Below are 19,669 nucleotides of genomic sequence, written 5' to 3'. Positions count from 1 at the left end.
AAATCCTGCAAGTACTTTGGGAAAGGGTGGTTACGTTTCTACACTTTGCAGTTAGAGTTTAAGTCTTAGTGACTACTGCTTCCAGTTGGAATTAGCAGCAGGTCCCAGCCTACAATAGGCATGGAGTATTAAGACAAGAGGAATAAAGGAGATGTTATACATTAAATAAAGTAACAAAATCAGACTGTCAATACCCACAGTAGAGATCTTTGAGGGATAAATAAGACTCAAATATTCAGGCAAGGCATAGTAGATGGTCCTTGTGTTTATAAGAAATGAGATCAGCTTATCTGCTACTTGGAAGACATACTTAGGTTTGTGAATGAGGTCCTTGGGCCTTCAGTGGCAATTCCCAGCATGCTGGGCAAGGTCATGTCATAGGTAGCTGGAGCAGGGCTAGAAGAGACTGAACCCTCCCTGTATGGAGCAAGGTGGTAGCTTATCTTCTCGTGTCCCTCTTTCCACAACAAAGGTGTGTCCCTTGATGGGGCCAGGAAGCCTGGCAGGCTTCATTTCAATGACCTTTCTTTCCACTCTGGAGCAGGGCCCTGATGGAATCCTATAAAGCCCTTTAGGGTGCTGGAGCCTTTAAGAACGTATGCCAAAAGCTGGTATTTCCTGACTTTTTTGGGGCCTTATTTGCTTTTTCTGTTACTTCTTTGGCCATTATAGACCTTAGAAGCCATGTGCAGAAGATCTCACTGAGGGGCTTGACTAAGAGAGAAAAATTGGGAATCCAGTGTTTAAAGAAGCCTATTAGATTAAGGAAAGAAAGGATTTGATTTGCAGTGGTAGGTGGTTGGAGACTGCGGAGGGTTTAAGTTTGATCTAGGGTGAGACCTCAGGTAGTGGGGGTTAAGACGATGCCTAGATAGACTACGGACTAAGAGTGAAGTTGAGCCTTAGTAGAGAAGACATGATATTCCTTCATGGTGAGGAAGTTAAGAAGGGTGGAGGTGTGTCTCCTTGAGGCAGGCAGGGAGGGGCTGCAGAGGAGTAGGTTATTTACATATTTTAAAAGAGTACTAGTTTTGAGATTGCATGCTGCTAAATCCTGAGTTTGTGCCTGCCCAAACAGATGTGGGCTGTTTTTGATCCCCTGGGGTAAGACAATCCACATAAATTGCTGGGCTGCATTAGTGTCTGGGTCAGTCTAGGTGAATGCAAACAGAAAGTAAGAGTCAGGGTGTAGAGGAATGGTGAAGAAGGCATTCTTGAGGTCTAGGACCATGAAGTTTGTGGTGTTTTAAGGAACGTGTGACAGTAACTTGCAGAAATTAGGGACTACTGGATGGAGGGGAACTACTGCCTCATTGATTAAGTGTAAGTCTTGTACGAGGTGATAAGCCCCTGAAGGTTTTTGAACAGGAAGGATGGGGGTATTGCAGGGAGAGTCCATGGGGATGAGTAATCCTTGATTTAAGAGATGGGTAATTATTGGTTTAAGGCCTTAGAAACAGACAGAGTTACACATTAAACAAAGACTTTATGTACAAATTATAAATTAAGAAATTTAAATGAGCGCACTTTATTTGTTTCAATTAAAATTATACTAGAGATATTTTCTGACAAACAAAGATACAAAACAGATTATTCACTCATACAGCTCAATAGACAACTCTACTTTTTTAAGCTTTTCAAGATGGCAGGGAGTTGTCAGCATAGAGGAGAGGAAGAGAGAAAGCAGACAGATGGACAGTATGAGCAGCTGGATGGAAAGAAGGAGGGTCAGAATCCACAGGAGGAAGAGAAAGAGATTAAAGTGCTGGTGGTGGCACCACATGGTCAGAGGAGTCAAAAAGATTTAGAGCTCTGAGGAGAGGGGAGAGGACAAGGGGTAGTGGAAGGCACAGTCAGTCTCTGAGGAGGGGGAAGAATGGGTTGAAGAAGAAAAAGAGACAGCCAAAGCCAGTGGGGTGGGAGGATGGATCAAAGAAGAAAAAGAGACAGAGCTGCCCATCTGTAAGGAGGGAGGAGGGGTTTACAAACATAGTGGAGAAGGGAGGGGCCCCTGGCCAGCAGAGGAGGAGAAACAGAGACTGGTATTTGCAAGTGAATGAGAAACAGGATTTTGCAAAGGGAAGGGGCTTTCTGCAGGGTAGAGACTCAAGTGAAAGAAATTTGCAGAGGAACCAGAGAAGGGTCCCAATAGAGGAGTGCCCCCGGGGGTCAGGCAGGAGGGAGAGAGAGTTGGGAGTCCACAGAGAAGAAAAGATTAGGAGTGGAGGCTTTAGGTGAGGTTTCTTTGGCCAAAAAATGGCCTGCGTGTAGAACAAGCAGTACAGAAATTAAGGACAGGAGAGAAAGGAGAAGAAAGGCCTGCTCGTAAGGAATCTCTGATGCCCTCCTTGTCCAGTGGCAAAAGTTGTCAAGAACTCTTAGGATATTGTAATGGTAGTAGAAAGCAACCTGGCTAGGCGCCTAGACTTTTGAGGAAGTCCGTAGAAGCAGGCTGCTCAGAGTAGAAACCTCCCAAACTGTGAACCTCAGAGAGTAGAGTGAGTCCTGAAGCAGTAGAGGAGTCCCGAAGGAGTAGTCCCGAAGGAGTAGAGGAGTAGTCTCTGAAGCCTGAGATTGAGAGGAGCCCATGTTCCGAGGGGAGTCTGGCTGGACGGTTTGGATTGAGAGGAGCCCACAGTAGAGGAGACTGGTGAGAGAAGGGGGTGTCCCCGCCTTCAGTCACAGTTCCGAGAGGAGAAAATCTCCGTAGAAAGAGAGTCTCAGACAAGAGGTTGTCACCCCAAGGCTGAGATCCTGGGATGTAGGAGAGGGGCCTGGCTAGGCACGCCTAGACTTTCATAGAAGTCCAGTAGAGGAGCGGAGGCAGACCACTCATAGATATGGGGTCCGAAGTCAAAACCATCTGACCAGGAAGGGGTGTTTTTAGAGAGAAATTTGGAGGCCAACCAGGGAAGGGAAGGGGGAAACTCCTTACCTCCTGATCTGGCAGGGGTTCAGGACAGGGTTAGACTGCCGGCCAATCAACTTACAATTACACATCCAAACAAAATCAGGGAGTAAGCCTGGGATGAGCTGCCACTGCCCATTGCTTCCCTGGTTGTAAGCTTGGATGGCAAAGTGGGATCATCTAGGCAGTTAGTACCCTGTCCCGGGTTTTGGCACCAAATGTTGGAATCCATGGGAGTCCAAAAAGACCAGAATAATAGGCTTTATTGAAGGGAAGAAAAGAACCCTGCTGGGCACTTCTCCAGGGAGAAGGACACCAGTTACAGACTAGGGGTAAATTTTATAGTGTTTGAGAGAGCCCGAGGGGATACTGAGTCAAAAGTTCTGGTATATTTCCTTTTACAGTTTTAGGATTTCAGCTTTCTGGAATGCTCCTTCTTGGATGGTTGATCAGCTTTCTGGAACTTTTCTGCCTCAGGGGTGATTATCCAGTACGTAAGGGTGAGGTCAGGCAGCCAGGTGGGCCAACAAAAGGGCATTTGGAAGTTCCAGTAAATTCATATATCTATTAAAGTGAAGTTTAGTTTCCTAGGAAAAAACGCTGCTTCCATGAAAGGTAGCATGATGCTGGCAAAGAAGGTTTAAGTGCACATCCACCCTAAACTGTTGTTTCCCATGGGCCCAATAAAGTTAGGGAAAGAATATGGTGTAGGTAGGCATTATATAGCACATGGCCACTGCCAACATGGCCATGCAGGTTCTCAGTGGATTCGGGAAGATAGTAAAGAAAAAGTGGAGCCAAAAAATAGTGGACATCCAATTATTAATGTTTCGTACCGACGGACTAGAAAAGAGGCAGGGAAGACCTCTTCCCTCTCATTCAGTGTTCCCAAAGCCCTGACACATTCTCAAGTTCCACAACCCAGAAAATCTTCTCTGGTTCGTCTTGGAATCGATGGTCCCCACCAGCCTCAGCAGAGCTCCCAAAGCCCCCCAGCTCAGGTTCCACATCTGCACTCCTTCTCGTCCTACAAAACCCAGGCTGGGGAAAAATTCCCTTCTCCAGCAAACATTAGCAATACACTGGCCCCTCCCAAGCAGGAAGGTAATCTGCAATTTGCAACCTGCAGCCCTGAGGGCAATCACCACAGCCTTTCCCAGACCCCTACACATGGTGCTGCCCAAGCCAATGCAAAATATAAGCGAGCAAACCTGAAAAACACATTCTAAAAACTTATTTTCCCAACAGGCATAATGGTCTATTAAGAAAATACATGTTTCTGCCTCAACTTTATTTCTAACTTGAATTTTGTAGTCTGGTTACCTGCATTCAGAGAAGTTAAGAGGCAAATACTGCCTGACCTGCGGTGGCAGAGTGGATAAAGCATCAACCTAAAATGCTGAAATCGCAAGTTCCCAACCCTTGGCAGACCTGGTCAAGGCATATATGGGAGTTGATGCTTTCTGCTCCTCCCCTCTTCACTCTCTGGTTCTCTCTTCTCTCTAAAATGAATACATAAATCTTAGAGAGGCAAATACATCAGCAGTCTAAGTTTCTGAGGGATTTGCATGGCCAAGAGAAATTTAGGTCTGGTCTATAGCAAAAGCATGTGTTTTATGAATCTTCAAAGTGATTTCTCTGAACCTGCACAAGCTGAGGGTGAGTGTGTATGGGGGATAATGGACAAGGGATATCCTTCCAGAACCAGGGCCAGAGAGGACAGCGACCATAAGATCATGTTTCCACCACATTTTCTGATCCCTTATGTATTGAAATGCATATTTTGCCACACACATGAGAACAAAGCCCTAGGGTGGGAGGAGAAACCAGAGAGAAAGAACTAGCTTCTTGAATGACTCTGTGGAATAGAGTTGCCAGCCAACCTGGAGAACTCTCTTTAGATTTTTCACACGAGAGTAAAATTAATTCAACTAAACCATACTAGACTATGGTTGGGTCTCTCTCTCTCTCTCTCTCTGTCTCTCTCTCTCTCTTTCTCTCCTTATCTCCTTCTCTCTTGTATTATTATAATTCATTTTGCTACTGAGAGAAACTAATGAAATGCCCAACTAGAAATATTTATCTTTCCCCAATAAGCAGGTCCCTCCACCTGCCTAGAGTAAAGGCAATTCTATTCTCCCCACTGCTCACGCCAAAATCCTTCGAGGTATCCTGTGTCCTTGCCCCTACCACATGCAAACATTGAAAGAGGCTCTGCATATGTGATTAAGCTTGCTGCATCCCAGAACTTCAGGGGACACATGCATGAAGTAAGCTGAAGCCAAATCCTAAAAATATTAATACTCTTTAAACCAGGGGTCCCCAAACTACGGCCCGCGGGCCACATGCGGCCTCCTGAGGCCATTTATCTGGCCCCCGCTGCACTTCCGGAAGGGGCACCTCTTTCATTGGTGGTCAATGAAAGGAGCACATTGACCATCTCATTATCCAAAAGCAGGCCCATAGTTCCCATTGAAATACTGGTCAGTTTCTTGATTTAAATTTACTTGTTTTTTGTTTTAAATATTGTATTTGTTCCCGTTTTGTTTTTTTACTTTAAAATAAGATATGTGCAGTGTGCATAGGGATTTGTTCATAGTTTTTTTTATAGTCTGGCCCTCCAACGGTCTGAGGGACAGTGAACTGGCCCCCTGTGTAAAAAGTTTGGGGACCCCTGCTTTAAACAAAGACCACCAGGTCCATTCCTGTGGTTAAAAAGCCTGGGTTAATTATTGTGGCTAGGAAGTATGTTCACAATGGGGAACCATGGGTGTTTCAATCAGAGTGTGTTAGGAAGAACCTACTATAGGACTTGGGGACAATCTGAAAAAGCTCTGGATTGCGTGCTGTCAGAGGTCAGGGAAGTCTATCATTGAATGAATCCATAAATCGTCCCTATACAGAGTGGAGATAAGCTTGACTGTAAAGCTGGACTTGATAAAGAAGCAGCAGTCCCTCATTTTAGCCAAGACAGATATGTTTTTGGATTGTACAACAATCTTTTTTAATGATATTTGAGTGACTTTGGCTGATGTTTTATGAGATTATTTATGTACCACAGAACAACCCTCTAATATATGCCTGTCAGGCCGGCTGGAGATAACACTGAAGCCTAGCCATGGGGGTCATGTCATTCAAGGAGAACAGGGACTGCATGTATTTTGTTCTCAAATGGATAGTGGTGCCTCCTTTCAGGCCACAGGCAGCCAGCTTCTCTCTGTGACCCCAGAGGAGTGACAAGAGCTGTCTCCAAGTCCCTCTGGCTCAGCTCCTGCTTCTCAGAGCTTTGCATCTTCAGTCAGCCTCCCTGCCTGAGCGCTGTGACCCACCCTGCATGGGTGACCCAGATCTGTCTTCAGAACCCAGCAGACAGGACTGCTTTTCTTTTTCCTGTTTTGTTTTGTTTTGAAATGAAAACTCTGCTCTATTTGTGATCAACTTATGTCTTCACTCCTTGCTTTTGAGTGTTCTTAACATTTCATGCCTCATTTGCTGGAAATGTTTGGAATTGAGTGGTATGTTTCAAAGAGAGTTCAAGCTGTCATCCTGACCCAGGAGCAGCACAGAGTCTGTCTGTGCCTCCCCTGGGCTGTAGTTTCCTAAGCTGTGGCACCTCAGCCATCGCCTGTCATCCAAGTGGTCCCCTGTGCATTGACTGTTGTTGTTTGTAATGCTCTAAACATTCCCAAGGAAACCCTAGGCCATGCCCTGTGGCCATTAGCTTGTCTGTTTCTTTTTTTCTTTTTTGTTTAGAAAATTAAATTTAACAGGGTGACATTTATAAAAGTACATAGGTTTCAAGTGAAGATTTCTATAGGATTTGAACTGTTGATTATGTTGTATACCTACCTCTCAAAGTCAAATCATTTTCAGTCACCATAGCTTGTCCCTGTTTACACCATTTCCCCTACCCTGTCTCCTGTGTCCCCCTTCCCCTGGTTACCACTTCACTTTTATCTTTGTACGTGAGTCTTATTTTTATATCCCACCTATGTCTTAAATCATATAGTTCTTAGCTTTTTCTGATTTACTTATTTCATTCAGTATGTTCTCAAGGTCCATCCATGTTGTCATAAATGTCATTATGTCATCATTTCTTTTGGCTGAGTAGTGTACCATTGATATATGTACCATATCTTCTTTATTCAATCTTCTATTGAAGGACACTTCCATTGTTTCCGTGTCCTGGCCTGTGCATAACACTGCGTAGAACATGGGGGTGCATGTGTCTATGTACCAATGGTACTAATTTGCATCTTACCATCAGGTAATGAGACTCTCCAGTAATTGTTAGTACCTGTCCTGTTGATAATAGCCAATCTAAGAAGTGTGAGGCGGTATCTCATTGTAGTTTTGATTTGCATTTCTCAAATAAGAAGTGAAGATGAGCATCTTTTCCTATATCTGTTGGCCATTTATATGTCATCTCGGAAGAAGTATCTGTTCAGGTCCTCTCCACATTTTTTAATTGGATTGTTTGCTGCTGAGCTTAGTGAGTTCTTTATATATTTTGAATATTAATTCCTTTTCAGAGCTGTTGTTTGCAAATATCATCCCCCATTTAGTTGGCTGCCTATTTGTTTTGTTGTCAGTTTCTTTTGCTGGGCAGAAGCTTTTTAGTTTGATGTAGTCCCACTCATTTATTTTTGCCTTTACTTCCCTTGCCTTTGGGGTCAAATTCATAAATTGTTTTCTACAGCCATGGTCCATGAGTATAGTACCTATGTTTTGTTCTATGTAATTTATTGTTTCAGTTTTATGTTTAGGTTTTTTATCCATTTTGAATAAATTTTTGTGCATGGCAACAAACTGTAGTCAAATTTTATTCTTTTGCATGTGGCATTTCCTTTTTCCAGCTCCATTTAAGGAAGAGGCTTTCTTTTCTTCATTGCGTGTTTTTTGCTTTTTATCAAAGACAATTTGTCCATCCATATACATTATTTTTTTATGGTCTCTCTATTTCATTGGTCAGTGTGTCTGTGTTTTAGCCAATACCATGCTGTTTTCATTATTGCAGCTCTATACTATAATTTGAAGTCAAGTAGAGTGATACCTCCGGCTTCAATCATTTTCCTCATGATTGCTTTGGCTATTCGGGGGTTTATATGGTTCCATACAAACCTGATGATTTATTGTTCTGTTTCTTTAAAAAATTACATTGGGATTTTGATGAAGATTACATTAAATATCTATATTGCTTTGGATAATATGATCTTTTTAACTATGTTTCCTCTTCGAATCCATGAACATGTAATATTTTTTTATTTCATTGTATCTTTTACAATTTTCTTCAATAATGTTTTATACTTTTCTATATAAAGGTCCTTGATGACCTTTCTTAATTTTACTCTTAGATATTTTATTTTTTTATTACAATCTTTAAAAAAATTGTTTTTGATTTTTCTTAGGTCTGTCATGTTTTGAAGTTTCATTGTTGGCATATGGGAGAGCAATAGAGTTTTGTATATTGATTTTGTATCCTGCAACTTCACTGTGTTGGTTTATTGTTTCTAATAGTTTTTTGGTAGAGTCTTTGGGGTTTTCTATATACAGAATCATGCCATCCATAAAAAGTGATACCTTTACTTCTTTCCCGATATGAATGCCTCTTATTTCTTTCTCTTACCTGATTGATCTGGCTCAAACTTTCAGAATTTGTTGAATAGGAATAGAGAGATTATGTAGGCATATCTTTCTCCTGGACTTAAGAAAAAGCCTTCATTTTTTTATTATTTAGTATGATATTAGTTCATGGTTTGTCATATATGGCCTTGACTCTATAGAGGTACTTTTCTTCTATTATCATTTTATTGAGTATTTTAAACATAACAAGATGTTGTATCTGATTAAATGCCTTTTCAGAATTATTGATAGGATCATATGATTTTTGTTCTTTTTTGTTGTTGTTGATGTGGTGTATTATCTTGATCTATTTACATATGTTGCACTATTCTTGTATCCCTAAAATGATTCTCACTTGATCTTGAGGTATTTTTTTTTTATTTTGACAATTAAATTTAACAAGGTGACATTGGTCAACCAGAGCACATAGATTTAGAGAAAACATCTCCACATCATTTATAGAGTCGATTATGCTGTATACCCATCACCTAAAGTCAAATCATCCTCTGTCACCCTATATATGTTTCTCTTTATGGCCCACACCATCTCCCCACTGAGATATTTTTTAATGTGTTATTATATTTTATATTGCTAGTACAAATTTTGTTTAGAGTGTTTTCTCTGTTTCTTAAATGGCAACATTTATAATGACAGGCTCCAGCATGACTGATTGCTTTCACATAGCCTTTTGTCACTTGTCAACAATTCAGGCCAAGTGCTTAAGTCAGGAGAAAGAAGCCTGAAGCTAATTTATTCTTTAGACATGGAGGCAGCATAAGAGTGGGAGCATCAGATCTCTACCAGCCTCTGTCACTAACCTTATGCTCATGATGATTGAGTCATTCCTTGTGCCTGACAAACCCACTCTGTTCTGTTCTACCCACCAAGTGTGACTGCGACACTGATTATTTTTTTTATTGAAGTTGAAAGAGAGAAAGAAAAACATTAGCTACTTATTCAGCTTAGTTACTCCATTTACTAGTGTACTTATTGATTCTTCTCTTACCTACCCTGACATGGGAGGCAACCCTTACCTTAGTGGGCTGGGATGATACTAATCCACTGAGCAACACGGTCAAGGCACTGACACTGTTTTTAAGCATCTGATTTAAAGGAAAGATTATAAGTAAAGCAAGAACTTCAATGACCATTTCTCTAAAGCCCAAAAGCTCCCAAAATAAAAGGTAAGGAACTTTCAGCCTCCTTGATGACCCCTGACAGCACCAAGTACAGATCGCTAAGGAATGCTGATTCTCACATTATGCGTCCTTCCTCTCTCTGAACATGCTCAAAGAAGATACCAGTGGTGTCATGAGGGATGCCACCACTGAGATGGAGGATGGAGAGAAGCTGGGGTGTGGAGACAGCTCCTGACACATGGTGACTGGTCTCAGCCTCGGCAGCATCTGACTCACACTCCCCATTGAGATGGAGAATCACCAGAGGGTACAAACTGTGGGACAAGTCTCATAAGTTGTTTGATAAAGTCACTAAGAAATAAGCAATTTAAGGGGCAGGCAGCACTCACAGTGACTGAGAATTACTGCAGGGGACAGAGATTCTGAGACTCAGGGAAGACTCTGAGAAGCAAGAGGACTGTTTGGATACAGGTCCAAGGAAGCCCCCATTTGCTGTGTCAGCCCCATGATGCCCCCATACACAGAGATGATCACATGACTGCAAGACGAATCATTTATTGACAGGTAGAGGAAGGTCTTATTCATGGCAGAGTTCTCCTGGGTATGGCAAAGCGATTCGGAAATTTGAAGAAAACTTGATTCTTAACATATTGATGAGTTTTCTCGATGACTATAGAAAATCTTGAAGATACAGGCATAAAGCTTTCATGGATGATAATAATAAAACCAACTCACACACCTTGTTACAAAATGACATGGGGACTGTAGAATGAAGATCGATCCTGGTGTTCAGGTGAGGAAGGATTCACACAGCACTAAATAAGCAGATGACAGAAAACATAAAAACTCATTAAGCACTTCCTGGGTTCCACTGAGACAAAAATAATTTCTTTTAAAGAGAAAAAAGGTTAATAAGTAATTATTAACCTGCACTCTAACTTGTTATTAAGCTGAATACAGGTAAGGAGTTCATTGAGTCAATGATTTCGCTTTTTCTTTGACTGATTCCATTGTACCTTTCCTAAACTCAGTCTATGGAAAGAAGACAGTCAAGCAAGGTCCCTAGTCTAGAGTCTCCCATTGTCCATATTAAAAGTTTTGAGGAGCCTGACCAGTGGATAGAGCATGGGATTGGGATGCAGATTACACAGGTAGGAAGATCCTTGGTCACCACTTGAGTGTGGGATCATAGACATGAACCCATGTTCGCTGGCATAAACCCAAATGTTGCTGCCTTAAAGCACACGGTTGCTGCCTTGACCTCAAGGTCAATGGCTTGAGCAAGGGTCATTCAATTTTTTATAGCCCCCTGGCTAAAGCACAAATAAGAAGGCAACCAATGAACAACTACGGTGTCGCAGTGAAGAAATGATACTTCATGAGAGCGAAGTTCATAGCATTACAGGCATACCTCAAGAAACTAGAAAAAGCTCAAAAAAACAACTTGACCCTACATCTAAAAGAACTAGAAAAAGAACTGCAAGTAAAGCCCAGAGCTAGTAGAAGGAAAAAAATAATAAAGAGCAGAGCAGAAATAAATGACATAGAGGCTAAAGAAACAATACAGTGGATCAATGAAACCAGGAGCTGGTTCTTTGAAAAGGTAAACAAGATTGATGAACCTTTAACCAGACTCACCAGGAAAAAAAGAGAGAGGACTCTAATAAATAAAATTAGAAACAAGAGTGGAGAAATAACAACTGACAAAACAGAAATATAAAATATTGTAAGAAAATACTATGAAGAACTGTACGCCAAAAAACTAGACAACCTAGATGAAATGGACAAATACCTTGAAACATATAATCTTCCAAAAATTAATCTGGAAGAATCAGAAAACATAAACAGATCAATTACAACAAATGAGATTGAAACAGTTATCAAAAAACTCCCAAAAAAGAAAAGTCCTGGGCCTGATGGCTTCACAAATGAATTCTACCAACTATTCAAAGAAGAACTAACTCCTATCCTTCTCAAGCTATTTCAAAAAATTCAAGAGGAAGGAAGACTTCCAAGCTCCTTTTATGAGGCCAGCATAATTCTGATTCCAAAACCAGGCAAAGACAACACAAAGAAAGAAAATTATAGGCCAATATCCCTGATGAATTTAGATGCTAGAATCCTCAACAAAATATTAGCAAACCAGATCCAGCAATATATGAAAAAAATCATACACCATGATCACATATGATTTATCCTTAAGGCAAGGCTGGTACAATATTTGCAAATCAATCAATGTGATTCATCACATAAACAAAAGGAAGGAGAAAAACCACATGATAATTTCAATAGATGCAGAAAAAGCATTTGATAAAATCCAGCACCCATTCATGATCAAAACTTTCATCAAAGGGGGAATGCAGGGAACATACCTCAACATAATAAAGGCCATCTATGACAAACCCAATATCATACTCAATGGACAAAAATTAAAAGCAATCCCCTTAAGATCAGAAACAAGGCAGGGGTGCCCTCTTTCACCACTCTTATTCAACATAGTTCTGGAAGTCCTAGCCACAGCAATCAGACAGAAAAAGAAATAAAAGCATCCAAATTGGAAAAGAAAAAGTAAAACTATCATTATTTGCAGATGATATGATATTGTATATAGAAAACCCTAAAGTCACAGTCAAAAAACTACTAGACCTAATAAATGAATTCAGCAAGGTGGCAGGATATAAAACTAATACTCAGAAATCAGAGGCATTTTTATACACTAACAATGAATGAACTATCAGAAAGAGAAATTAAGGAATCAATCCCCTTTACCATTGTAACCAAAAAAATAAAGTACCTAGGAATAAATTTAACAAAAGAGATTAAAGACTTTTACTTGGAAAATTATAAAACATGAATAAAAGAAATCAGGGAAGATACAAACAAGTGAAAGCATAAACCGTGCTCATGATTAGGAAGAATAAACATTATTAAAATGTCTATATTACCTAAAGCAATCTATAAATTCAATGCAAAACCGATTAAAATACCAAAGACTTACTTCAAAGATATAAAACACATGTTCCAAAAATTTATATGGAACCAAAAAAGAACACAAATAGCCTCAGCAATCTTAAAAAGGAAGAATAAAGTGGGAGGTATCACACTTCCGGATATCAAGTTATACTATAAGGCCATTGTACTCAAAACAGCCTGGTACTGGCATAAGAACAGGCATATAGATCAATGGAACAGAACTGAGAACCCAGAAATAAACCCACACTTTTCTGGACAACTGATATTTGACAAAGGAGGTAAGAGCATACATTGGAGTAAAGACAGCCTCTTCAACAAATGGTGTTGGGAAAATTGGACAGCTACCTGCAAAAAAAATGAAACTAGACCACCAACTTACACCACTCACAAGAATAAACTCAAAATGGATAAAAGACTTAAATGTAAGCCATAAAACCATAAGCATCTTAGAAGAAAACATAGGCAGTAAGCTCTCTGACATCTGTCGCAGCAATATATTTACCGATTTGTCTTCACAGGCAAGTGAAATAAAAGACAGGATAAACAAATGGGACTATATCAAACTAAAAAGCTTCTGCACAGCTAAAGACAATAAGAACAGAATAAAAAGACAAACTACACAATGGGAGAATATATTTGACAATGCATCTGAAAAGGGGTTAATAACCAAAATTTATGAAGAACTTATAAAACTCAACACCAGGAAGACAAACAATCCAATCCAAAAATGGGCAAAAGAAATGAATAGACACTTCTCCAAAGAGGACATACAGATGGCCAATAGGCATATGAAAAAATGCTCAACATCACTAATCATTAGAGAAATGTACATTAAAACCACAATGAGATATATCCTCACACCAGTCAGAATGGTACTCATCAACAAAACAACACAGAATAAGTGCTGGTGAGGATGTGGAGAAAAGGGAACCCTCCTGCACTGCTGGTGGGAATGCAGAATGGTGCAGCCACTGTGGAAAACAGTATGGAGATTCCTCAAAAAATTAAAAATCGAACTGCCTTTTGACCCAGCTATATCACTGTTAAGAATATACCCCAAGAACACCATAGCAGTGTTCAAAAGGAGAAATGCACCCCCATGTTTATGACAACATTGTTCACAATAGCAAAGATCTGGAAACAGCCCAAGTGTCCATCAGTGGATGAGTGGATTAAAAAGCTTTGGTACATATATGCTATGGAATACTACTCAGCCATAAGAAATAATGACATCATATCATTTACAACAAAATGGTGGGATCTTGATAACATTATACTGAGTGAAATAAGTAAATCAGAAAAAACTAAGAACTATATGATTCCATACATAGATGGGACATAAAAATGAGACTCAGAGACATGGACAAGAGTGTGGGGGTTACAGGGTGGGGGGAGGGGAGGGAGAGGGTTGGGGGAGGGGAGGGGCACAAAGAAAACCAATTAGAAGATGACAGAAGACAATTGGACTTTGGGTGATGGGAATGCAGCATAATTAAATGTCAAAATAACCTAGAGATGTTTTCTTTGAAAATATGTACCCTGATTTATCAATGTTACCCCATCAAAATTAATAAAAAAAAAAAAGAATTTGTCTCACAGCTAATTTAGGCAGTTAGAAGAATAGTATAAGGATGCTAATTCTGCTTCTCAGGCCACATCCTGCAAAAGGGGCCCCAAGAAAATTGGTGATTTGGCTCCTCTGATTTTGCCAATTGGATTTAAAAAAATAGGTCAGGAAGGCCCTGAAATGGAACTAACAATACAAGGGCATAAATTTAAAGGATTTCTAGATACTGGAGCTGATGTATCTGTTATTGCTAAGCTACATTGGCCTCCTTCCTGGCCCACTCATGCAGCAGCCACAGAATTACAAGGTATAGGGCAGAGTAAATCCCCTCAACAAAGTTCTAGTTTTTTACATTGGGAAGATTAAGAAGATCATTCTGGATTTTTTTAAGCCTTATGTGCTCCCTGGATGGCCAGTTAATTTGTGGGGTAGAGATGTTTTGAAAAATACAGGAGCATTGCTTATCAGTCCTAAGGGTCAGTACTCAGATGCTTGATCGGGGATTTTTGCCCACTAAAGGACTAGAGAAAGAACAGCAAGGAATTCTTACCCCCATAGAAGTGGCTCCCAACACCAGAAGGTGTGGATTAAGATATCAAAATTTAGCATAGGGGCCTTGGTAGCTCCTGCTACCCCAATAATGCATTGTGCAGATCCAATTACTTGGAAATCAGATAGTCCTATATGGGTAGACCAATGGCCCCTTTCTCAGGAGAAACTTAGGGCAGCTGCTCAATTGGTACAAGAGCAGCTACAGCTTGGGCACATTGAACAATCTAATGGCCCATGGAATACACTTCCATATTTTGATCTTGTCACCTCCTTGATTATCTCCCATCCAAGTACTAACCAGGCCCGACCCTGCTTAGCTTCCGAGATCAGACGAGATCGGGCGCGTTCAGGGTGGTATGGCCGTAGACTCCTCCTTGATTATCAAGGGGCTTAGGCAACCCTTACAGCTTATAGGTTTTGAGCCTCAAAATTATTGCTGTTCCTTTTTTCAAAGGATCAACAACAATGGCTCTGGGAAACTTCCACTAAACGGCAAATTGCTTTTGCAAATCAATGGACAACTTTATACTGAAACAGTCAACTTAAAATCAGCTCAAAGACTAGAATTGTATGCCATTATCATGGCTTTTCAGCATTTGCCATATTCCTCCTTTAATCTATTTACAGACAGCAAATATTTAGTTATGGTTGTTTCCACTATAAAGACTGCTGTCTTAGGGACAACTGCTGATGAACTATTTCAGCAGTTCCTCCTTCTTCTAAGACTTCTACGTCAACATAGAGCTCCATGTTTTATAGGACATATTCGAGCTCACTTCATGCTCCCTGGAGCTTTAGCACAAGAGAATGCCCTTGTTGATCAAGCTACCCAAAAGAAAATTATTTGGAGCAACCATGACAGATCGAGCAATTCAGTCTCATACTATTCATCACCAGAACGCTGCAGCCCTGTGTAAACAGTTTCAACTTTCTTGGGAAGCAGCATGGCAGATTGGGAAATCCTGTCCAAGGGGTCCTATACTACAGTCTGTCCCTTCATTTGGAGTTAAGCCTCAAGGACTCCTATCAGGACAACTTTGACAAATGGATGTTACTCATCTACCTTCATTTGGCAAACAGTCCTATGTCCACGTTACAGTGGATACCTATTCTGGATTTATAGTAACCTCTGTCAGAACAGAAGAGGCTGCTAAGCATGTTATAGCTCATTGTCTGTATGCATTTTTCTATTATTGGATTTCCTAAGCTGGTTAAAACGGACAATGCTCCTGCATATGTAGCAAAGGCATTTACTGTATTTTGTCAAACCTTTTGAATTATGGGTATTTCTTACAATCTTTAAAGTCAAGGTATTATTAAATTGTACCCAGCAAATATTTTAAGGTCAATTTAAAAAAAATTTTAAAGGGGAGAGTCATATCCTGGAACTCCTATGGGTCTACCATATCATGCTTTTTACTTAAAATTTTTTAAATTTCTTTTGAATGCTGATGAACAGGAGATGCCAAATTTTTTTCTCCTGCAAACTTCTACCTTTTTTAATTTGATCCAGCTAATAACACTGTTTTGTCTTTTTCCAAATAGCTCCAGATATACATAAAAGGTTTATATAGGCAGATGGGGCTCCTCAAACCCCTCAGTGAGATCTTCTGAGCATGGCTTTTAAGGCACCAAGAGGCAGAAAAAGCCCAATAGAGATCAGGTGAACTACCAGCTTTTAGGATACACCCTTAAAGGCTCCAACACCCCAAAGGGGTCTCATAGGATTTCATCTGGGTCCTGCTTCAATAGTGGAAAGGAAGGTCATTGGCTAAAGCCTACCAGGCTTATATGCCTTTACTGTGAGGAAAAAGGGACACTGGAAGGTGGGCTTCCCCCTCGCTCCTCTAAGGGAGGGTTCAGTCTCTTCCAGCCCTGCTCCAGCCACCTATGACCTAACCTTGCCCAGAATGCTGGGGTTTGCCACTGAAGGCTGAAGGTACCCAGGGCCGTTGGCCTCATCTATGACACTGTGGATGAGCCTAGGGTATTTCTTCCAAGAAGCAGGTAAACTGATCTCATTTTCATATGGGCCACTTAACCATGTCTTGCCTGAATAGTCAGGTTTTTTATTCTTCCCTCAAAGATCTCTGTTGTGGGTGTTGATAGTCCTATTTTCTGCTGCTTTGTTTAATATATAGTGTTTCCTTTATTTCTCCTACCTCAATGCCCCACTCATATTTCAGGCTGGGACCTACTCTTAATTTAGAGCTCTCTTTCCCCCTTTTGCAAACTTCTATTATGAATCTACCTTTGCCACCCAGCTTAGTGTATCCCAAGGTTCTCTTTACCACACCACAGTTGCGGAGCTCCAGGGAAAAGCACCCTGGTCTCATCTCTCCAGGCAGAGAAGAACAGAAGCTCCATCTCCACACATGCTGCAGATGGCTTTTCCAGTCTACCTGAATCATTACCAGCTAGAAGCAGCAGTCATTGGGACTTGGATGTGAGCTGCAAAGTATAGAATTGTGATAACAATTCCAGTGCCATGAAAACTTTTCTTGGATGTGGATTTTTCCTGGACTCTTGCTCCTTGTGATAGCTCCTAACAGACTGAACTGGGGTTGGGTTGCATTTGCAGGGATCTGGAATGGTGTTGGTGCCAACTTGGACTTGGTGAACATGTTAAGGACACTACTATTTTATGGATTGTTGTTGTATTGGCCAAGAGTTTGCTTAAAGGCTTTAATCACTGTAAAAAAAAAAATAGAAGACTGGATAAAGAAAATGTGGCACATATACACTAGGGTATGCTACTCAGCCATAAGAAATGATGACATCGGATCATTTACAACAAAATGGTGGGATCTTGATAACATTATACGGAGTGAACTAAGTAAATCAGAAAAAAAACAAGAACTGCATGATTCCATACATTGGTGGGACATAAAAATGAGACTAAGAGACATGGACAAAAGTGTGGTGGTTATGGGGGGGGGGGAAGAGGGAGAGGAAAAGGGGGAGAGGGAGGGGCACAAAGAAAACTAGATAGAAGGTGATGGAGGACAATATGACTTTGGGTGATGGGTATGCAACATAATTGAAGGACAAGATAACCTGGACATGTTTTCTTTGAATATATGTACCCTGATTTATTGATGTCACCCCATTAAAATTAATAAAAATTTATTTATAAATAAAAAAAGAATGATGCTTCTCATCTGTCTCTCTACCTTTCTATCTGTCCCTAACTATCTATCTCTCTGTCTCTGTCTAAAAAAAAACACAAAAAACAAAAACAAACAAACAAAAAAACTATTGAGAAGTTCTTAATAAATTGAAGAAGAATGGCAATAACCATAGCTACCTTTTATTAAATGCTGACTATATAAAGCCATAGTTGCTAAGACTTCCCCATATCATCTGAAAAATGCACCACCATAAATCTGAGGTAGTAAGCAGGTGAGGAAAGTCAGAATCGATTTTCCTGGTGGAGGACAACTGGAAGGTGACTCAGTAATTTCCAAATCAGAAATTAAGAAAGTGCAGAGATCAAAGGAAGACATTATTACCACAAATTGGAGGATGAGACCACAGCTTTGAGGCTTAGAAGACTGATAAACACAGACATGTATTTGAATTTAATACTGACACCTAGTACTCTTTTCCTATTTCAAATTTTAAGTCTAACAATATTGAGGACATTATCAATTTCTGAGGTGGCTATCCATGCAATGATTCTGTATGGTATTACAACACTGTTTTCCATTAATTGCTTAAGTTACTTGCTCTAAAATTCACAGAACATGCAGGTCCTGAACCCAGGAAACCCTACTCCAAATTTCAAACTCAACCTGCAAGCATCCTGGCCAAATTATAGCCATTGCAATCTCTGGGCATACGCCATTATTGGTTTTGTAAAGCAGTGATCCCTGGGCCACCCCCTCTCCATGAGGCATCACCCACCTGGAGGCCTGGGCACCATCACTATCTCGGTTGGGGAGGCAGAGATCTGCAGAGGCAGAACAGAGCATAGTCACTCTCCAACCCATTTACTTCCCAGCAAGAAACCAAAGGATTTTCCAGGTTAAGCAAGAACGGACTGATTAGGTTAGGGAGATGTTTCTTCTCTTAAATGTCTCCATTCAGTATCTTGAGAATTTAGGGAAATAAAACCAGAGAGAGCTAAACTTACCAACATTGGTCACATCCACTATGAGTTCTTTAGGAATTCCCAGTTGTAGACCAATTTCCTCAAACCTTTTCTTGATAGTTGGACTCAAATCTGGTTTTCGTCCTGTTGAAATAGTGATAGTAACTGCTGAGTCTTGTGTGTTGGTTCTTGAGGCTCTTGGTGGCATGGGGACAAGTGTATGAGAAATGGATGTCAGTGATTGATGCTTAGGCAGAAGTTAGAAATCAGGTATAACTGATCTTAAATTACATATTATTAGGTATCTTTGGGCAGGAAGAGAGATTTGTCTTTCCATCACCAAGACTGTGTAGTCCCCCATAGTGAGCACCTAACTTCAGAGGAGGACAGATGTCCCAGGGTAAGAATGGGAGGTGCATTTTTTTTCCAGCCCCCTCCAAGGTGAGTGTCCGCACAAAGATACTCTACCGTACAGCGCCATATATTGGGTTACTTTATCATTCTTGAAGTTTGAGTTGTGAAGAATAAAATATTTACTGTAGACTGCTTCAACTATGTGAAATACATTGTATCCATCAACTGTGGAGGAAACAGGACACAGCTAAGAACTCTTTGATCCATGGGGAGTAAATGAACCTCTTTACCCAATCTCTTTCACAGAACAGGATCCAGTGATATCTAATGTTCTCCTTTACATCTTCCTAGGCTTTTTCAGGTGCCTGCAAAGGGTAGAATGACAACTGGTGGCACATTGATGGCTAGTGGTAGAAAATTCAGTCACAGTTGCAACTTACCTTCTGTTATTTTCCATGAGG

General features: G+C 40.5%; 1 protein-coding gene across 1 annotated transcript in view; it reads right to left on the bottom strand.

Annotated features, from left to right (window-relative positions):
* Positions 1–19,669, bottom strand: part of LOC136394362 (salivary lipocalin-like) — a 124,017-nt gene that overhangs the window by 17,612 nt on the left and 86,736 nt on the right. The gene's annotated exons all lie outside the window — the stretch shown is intronic.

This window comes from Saccopteryx leptura, chromosome 2, assembly GCF_036850995.1.
Source record: "Saccopteryx leptura isolate mSacLep1 chromosome 2, mSacLep1_pri_phased_curated, whole genome shotgun sequence".
In the NCBI taxonomy this organism is placed as follows: Eukaryota; Metazoa; Chordata; class Mammalia; order Chiroptera; family Emballonuridae; genus Saccopteryx; species Saccopteryx leptura.
This window is presented reverse-complemented; position numbering and strand designations above follow the sequence as displayed.